A 7,906-nucleotide genomic window follows, 5' to 3' on the forward strand; every position below is an offset into this window, starting at 1 on the left:
ATTTTTTTCCTTCCATCTGGTAGAGCTTCATGAGGTTCACCAAACTCCTACACAGAATTTTGAAATTTCGAATAGAAAATTATTTATGCTAATTTATGTGAAATTATTCATAAATCACAGAAAATGCCTCTTCTTCTTTATTTGTTGTCTGATTTTGATTTTTTCTTCCATCTGGTAGAGCTGCATGAGGTTCACCAAACTTGTACACAGAATTCTGACATTTTAACTAGATAAATTATTTATGCTAATTTATGCAAAATTTATTCATAAATCACAAAGAATACTTTTTCTGCTTCATTTGTTGATCAATTTCAATTTTGTTTGCTTTATATGATATAGCTCTAGGTGGGGAAACTAAATTTCTACACAGAATTTTGAAACTCATTAAATATGCTAATTTATGCATATTTTTCAAAACTCACAGAAAATGCTTCTTGTTTATTTGTTGACTGATTTTGATTTTTTTCTTCCATCTGAGAGCCTCATGAGGTTCCCCAAGGTTCTACACAGAATTTATAAATTTTGACTACAAAATTATTTATGCTAGTTTATACAAAATTTATTGATAAATCACAAAAATATGCTTCTTTTCTGTCATTTCTTCATCAATGTCAATTCTAATTCCTCAATTTATGTCACCAATATAATTCACTACAAAGTCAACTGGGCTGAAATTAAAAATTGTGTTAAATTTTGTTGCGAGATGCCGAATGAGATCCACATAATTGTTCTTATTTATTGTATGAATTCATTTGGTGTATTCAATTTTTCATATGCTTCAATTTTGCAAATAATGTGTCACCCAGAAAGCATGTGTACTTTTTGAAATTAAACAAATACAATTAAGGACATAAAATGAAGGAAGTCTAAGAAGAAATTTCTTGGAAGTTGCTTGTCTTGTATTACACACTAGGATCTAAAGTAAACAAGTCAATGTTCATTAACATTTCCAAATACGGTACTGAACTCCATATCACACACATCTATTTGACCCTTGCCATCTTTTGATCCAACCATTGGAAACATTCAAACACAACATGTCATTTATTCAATATTAGCTTGTGATTCTACTTGGGTGAAGTAGTAAAAGAAGTTCATTCAGTATACAGTATATTCCACTCGGGACTACTCAACTCAAGTCTACATAACATCTTGATAACAAAATCACATTTAATTTCAATGTGATTTCATTGTGCAATTGGAGTTTGGAGAGCAGCTTGAAATGTGTGGTGGAGAAATAATACTAATCACACTTTGTCATAAATGCATTTTCTCTCATCCAAATCTCAAATAATTTGCCTTTTATTTGGCTCATAAATTTTCCCCAACTTCATAGGCTTGGTCCTAATTGTTCTTATTTATTGTATGAATTCATTTGGTGTATTCAATTTTTCATATGCTTCAATTTTGCAAATAATGTGTCACCCAGAAAGCATGTGTACTTTTTGAAATTAAACAAATACAATTAAGGACATAAAATGAAGGAAGTCTAAGAAGAAATTTCTTGGAAGTTGCTTGTCTTGTATTACACACTAGGATCTAAAGTAAACAAGTCAATGTTCATTAACATTTCCAAATACGGTACTGAACTCCATATCACACACATCTATTTGACCCTTGCCATCTTTTGATCCAACCATTGGAAACATTCAAACACAACATGTCATTTATTCAATATTAGCTTGTGATTCTACTTGGGTGAAGTAGTAAAAGAAGTTCATTCAGTATACAGTATATTCCACTCGGGACTACTCAACTCAAGTCTACATAACATCTTGATAACAAAATCACATTTAATTTCAATGTGATTTCATTGTGCAATTGGAGTTTGGAGAGCAGCTTGAAATGTGTGGTGGAGAAATAATACTAATCACACTTTGTCATAAATGCATTTTCTCTCATCCAAATCTCAAATAATTTGCCTTTTATTTGGCTCATAAATTTTCCCCAACTTCATAGGCTTGGTCCTAATTGTTCTTATTTATTGTATGAATTCATTTGGTGTATTCAATTTTTCATATGCTTCAATTTTGCAAGTAAAAAAAATAATAAAATCATCCTGTGAAAACAAAATTCATGGAAATAATGTATATTGTAAAATATGTCTTTCCTATGTTCCATTAAAATTCCAAATAGCTTTAAAGTAACAACAATGATAAAAAGCTGCCTTGTTGACTAATAAAATCCAACATCTTATATTAGTGTCATTTTAAAACTCATGTAAACCTGACTGAAATTTTACTTCTAATTCAGACTTTTTTTTCTTTCTTTACATCAAATCATACTAAATAACAATTCAATCATTAGAAAGAATTACACTATAGTCTCTCTTGAATCAGTCGATTTCATCTGGACTTCTCTATAAAAAAATGAAATAATGTCTCAACCAAATAAAGAATTTTTTTTTTTTTTTTTTCAATAATTCAAAGCAATAAATTGCACAGCTCTGATTAGCCGATCTGTAATTACAATTACATGAACAGATGAAGGACATTGACAATAAACCCGGAATGGAACGTATCCAGAGGCAGTCATTTTTTAGGACAAACAATAACAAGTGGAACGCCTCTGGCAGTCTCGCCTGCATTATGCAATTTAATATAGCAGCAGTGCTAACTTTGAAAACTACTATAAAATAATCATTCACAAAAACATCATTCATATAATGACATAATACCACGTTCATTGACCATAAATGACATTTGAACGGAGACTTAAGACTGTCAACTACACCCATGTCCACATTTCATTCACTCTATCCATAAACTTTCAAAGTTATGATGGCACTTCAACAATTACTCCAACATGGCCTAAGTTTATTGACCTTAACTGACCTTTGACTTGGTTTTGTGACCTGAAACTCACATGGGATGTTCAGTGATGCTTGATTACTCTTATATCCCAAGTTTTATGAACTAGATCCATAAACTTTCAGAGTTAGGATGGTAATTTAACATATACCCCCAACACGGCCAAAGTTCATTGACCTTAAATGACCATTGACCATGGTCATGTGACCTGAAACTCGCACAGGATATTCAGTGATACTTGATTAACCTAATGTCCAAGTTTCATGAACTAAATCCATAAATTTTCAAAGTTATGATGGTAATTCAACAAATACCCCCAACTTGGCCAAAGTTCATTGACCCTAAATGACCTTTGACCTTGGTCATGTGACCTGAAACTTGGGCAGGATGTTCACTAATACTTAATTAACCTTATGCCCAAGTTTCATGAACTAGGTCCATATAATTTTTAAGTTATGATGTCATTTCAAAAACTTAACCTTCGGTTAAGATTTTGAAAATAGTTTTCCCAACATGGTCTAAGTTCATTGACCCTAAATGACCTTTGACCTTGGTCATGTGACTTGAAACTCAGGCAGGATGTTCAGTAATACTTGATTAACCTTATGTACAAGTTTCATGAACTAGGTCCATATACTTTCTAAGTTATGATGTCATTTCAAAAACTTAACCTTAGGTTAAGATTTGATGTTGACGCCGCCGTCGGAAAAGCGGCGCCTATAGTTTCGCTCTGCTATGCAGGCGAGACAAAAACCTGTGCATCAAACCATGATAAATTATTGTTTTTGAGGTCTGATACAGTTTCTCTATGTTATACCCTCCACTGTGAGTCTGTGACGTCATCTGAGAACGCTCTATAGTGCTTTTAAAAAAACTGTCATGAGCATGATTATTCATGTTATTTTAAACATTTCATTTATGCCTTACAACTGTTCATTTATGTTTTTGGCAATGGGTCAAATGATAGCCATCTAGTTTAAAGCAGACAATAGAATAGAAGTTTTTCCAATAAATTGTAAATTAACTTAACCTAGAAGTCATGTCACCTGGTTTATGCAGTGGTTCATTAATATTAGAGTTTATGTATATACCAGGCAACATCTTCTTTTAAAAAATTACAATTATTATTTGTTTACCTATCTAACTGAAAGAAAGGAAAGGTAATTTGCGATAAATCTTGAGATAATTACAAAATGGGAAACTGCAATTCAAAGTATCTTCCAACATGAGATTTACATAAAAGTTGAACACGCAGTTGGTAAATGAAACAAGAGTGTCGCTGGGGCGAGCACATAATGAGCCTGCCTGTAATGTGGAAAATGGAGTTATTGGTCAAGCAAGAAAAGAAAGTGGAAGGTGGCTACTTGACCTTTGATCTTTTTACCTCAAAATCAATAAGCTTCCTGGGATTCATGCTAGTATTATACACACCAAATTATATGACCCTAGGTTAAGTTAAACTAAGGTTATCGCGTTTACTATGACTTCAGAAGGGTAAGATAAAAACATGTCACTGTGACCTTGACCTTTGGACCTCAAAATCTGGGATCCATGCTAGTATCATACCATGGAGCTATATGAGCCTAAGTTAGGTTAAACTAAAATTATCGCATTTACAAGGACTTCAGAGGGGTAAGATGAAAACATGTCACTGTGACCTTGACCTTTTGACCTCAAAATCAATAGGCTTCCTGGGATTCATGCTAGTATCATACACACCAAATTATATGAGCCTAGGTTAAGTTAAACAAAAGTTATCACGTTAACAAGGAAAAGGTTAACGGACGGAAAGACAGACACCAGGCATGATACCATAACATGTCCCGCCATGTTCCGTAGATGGGCGGGCTTATTATAAAAAAAACATCTGATTATGAACTGAATTACAGACTAAATAATCCTTTATAACAGCTACTAGTAACCTCAAGAGACAACTACAACCTCCTCAGCCATCTCTATAAAATCTAACCAACAATATAGATACAAGACTAACATGGTAAAAGGGTTATCATGCATTGCAGATAAGAGAATCATTTTTGTCTTTACTTTTTAAGGAAAGGACAATGATTTTTTTTTAATACACTTCTTGTATTCTAATCAAAATGAAAATTTCCTTCAAATTACCAATATTTAGCTCATTAATGATGCCAAAAAATTAAGGGAACTTTACATAAATGAGCATCTTTTAACTTTTAAGGCCTTTTTAATGGCAATGCTGTGTTCGACAAACGGTCATCAACGCCCCAAAATTGGATTCATCTATCAAAATACAAAAGCATACCATGGAGAGGCAAAATTAAATATTTTGGATGAATATTAACTTGCTGCTGTTGCAAATCAGAATAGCTGGGCTTGAATGTGGGATGAAAAAAAGAGCAAGTATGGTATAACATGTACCTAACACTAATTTTACAACCAAAAACACTCAATATGCATGTATATAACTCACATTTAACTTTAAATTGTGGTGTAGGTGGTTTATCTTTCAGTGGCCAAATCTGGCACAAATTTCACAACCATTAAAGCGACAAAAATATTAATGTAAAACAAGTGGAGCGCCTCTGGCAGTCTCACCTGCATCACGCGATTCAATATAGCAGCAGTGCTGACTTTGAAAACTACTATAAAATAATTATTCACAAAAAACACCATTCATATAATGATACAATACTGCGTTCATTGACAAGAAAATACATTTGACCTTGATCATGCGACCTAAGAATTGTCAGTGATACTTGATTACCCCTTTATCCACATTTTATAAACTATATCTATAAACTTTGAAAGTTATGACAGCAATCTAATAATTACCTCCAAAATGGCCAAATTTCAGTGACCTTAAATGAGCTTTGACTTTGATCATGTGACCTGAAACTAGCATGAGATGTTCAGTTATACTTGATTACTCTTATGTCCAAGTTTTATGAACTAGATCCATACACTTTCAGAGTTATGATGGTTATTCAACAAATACCCCTAACATGACCAAAGTCCATTGACCTTGACCTTGCTCATGTGACCTGAAACTCGCACAGGATGTTCAGTGATACTTGATTACTCTTATGTCCAAGTTTTATGAACTAGACCAATACACTTACAGAGTTATGATGGTAATTCAACAAATACCCCCAACATGGCCAAAGTTCATTGACCTTAAACCTTGGTTATGTGACCTGAAACTCATACAGGATGTTCAGTGATACTTGATTACTCTATGTCCAAGTTTTATGAACTAGACCAATAAACTTTCAAAGTTATGATGGTAATTCAACAAATACCCCCAACGTGGCCAAAGTTTCATTGACCTTAAATAACCTTTGACCTTGATCATGAGACATGAAACTCGCACAGGATGTTCAGTGATACTTGATTACTGTTATGTCCAAGTTTCATGAATCAGATCCATAAACTATCAAAGTTATGATGCTAATTCAACAGATACCCCCAACTTCGCCAAAGTTCATTGACCCTAAATGATCTTTGATCTTGGTCATGTGAATTGAAACTCAGGCAGGATGTTCAGTAATACTTGATTAACCTTATGTCCAAGTTTCATGAACTAGGCCTATATCTAAGTTATAATGACATTTCAAAAACTTAACCTTAGTTTAAGATTTTGATGTTGATTCCCCCAACATGGGTAAGTTCATTGACCCTGAATAACCTTTGACCTTGGTCATGTGACCTGAAACTCAGGCAGGATGTTCAGTAATACTAGATTAATCTTATGGCCACGTTTCATGAACTAGGTCCATATACTTTCTAAGTTATGCTGTCATTTCAAAAACGTAACCTTAGGTTAAGATTTGGTGTTGACACCACCGCCGCCGTCGGAAAAGCGGCCCCTATAGTCTATGCAGGTGAGACAAAAACTGGGTATACAAGCTTTTCGAAAATTATCAGACTCGGTTAACCAGTGGTTATGCATATGGACAAATATAATCAAGAGGAGAGGATTCTTGAATGCATGCTCAGATATTACAACTACTGGCTTAAAATCAATGCAACTTCTTTGAACTTTCAAATCATTCTTTTTTAGTAAAAAAAAAACCCAAGTAATCGAAAAGTGTCTGATAATTATTAAGGACTACTTAAGGCAAAAATACTGAACAATTTCTTTCACATCTACCCAACAAAAATCTACTTCTTAACATCTTTCAGTGATACAATACATGCTTAGACAAGCTAACAAACTATTCAAGCAGTATTAAGTGAAAAAAAGATAAGGGAACAGTGAGTCATTTGTTGACTCAATTTACCTAGTATTTGACTTCATACTAGAAAGTAATTATCAATAGTGATTTATCAATTAAAATAAACTACCAATCCTGAATTACATAAATTGTCATAATATTGGATCTCTTATTAGAAAGCACATCATTGATGAGTACCAGAATGTGAGAACATCAAACTTGATTTCATACGTCATTATATTGGATCTCACATTAGAAAGCATATCAATGATGGGTGCTAGAAAAGTTAGAACATCAAACTTGATTTCATACGTCATTATATTGGATCTCACATTAGAAAGCATATCAATGATGGGTGCTAGAAAAGTTAGAACATCAAACTAGATTCCAAACATTGTCATTACATTGGATCTCATATCAGAAAGTATATCAATGATGGGTGCTAGAATGCGAGAACATTAAAGTAGATTTCAATTTTTATACATTGTCATTATATTGGATTTCGTATTAGAAAGCATATCAATGATGGGTGCTAGAATGCGAGAATATCAAACTTGATTTCATACATTGCCATTATATTGATACCAATATCAGAAAATACATTGATTCATCACTGAATTGACCAAATCATCTGAATTGTCATTCTTCTAGATCTTACATGGGAAAGAAAGTAATGAAGAGTGATTCAACCAACCACAAAAGTCAATGTCATACTTGTAAATGCATTTGAATTTGACATTGAAAAGCCTGCCACCAATTATATTTTCTAAAGCCCCCAAAATGTTATTAAAGGAGAATGAAACCTTTGGAACAAGATAGCTTGTGTGAAAACAAAAAAATCAAAGAAACAGATAAACGAAAGTTTGAGAAAAATAGGACAAATAATGAGAAAGTTATGAGCAT

Source organism: Lytechinus pictus, chromosome 3 (genome assembly GCF_037042905.1).
Source record: "Lytechinus pictus isolate F3 Inbred chromosome 3, Lp3.0, whole genome shotgun sequence".
NCBI classification, from domain to species: Eukaryota; Metazoa; Echinodermata; class Echinoidea; order Temnopleuroida; family Toxopneustidae; genus Lytechinus; species Lytechinus pictus.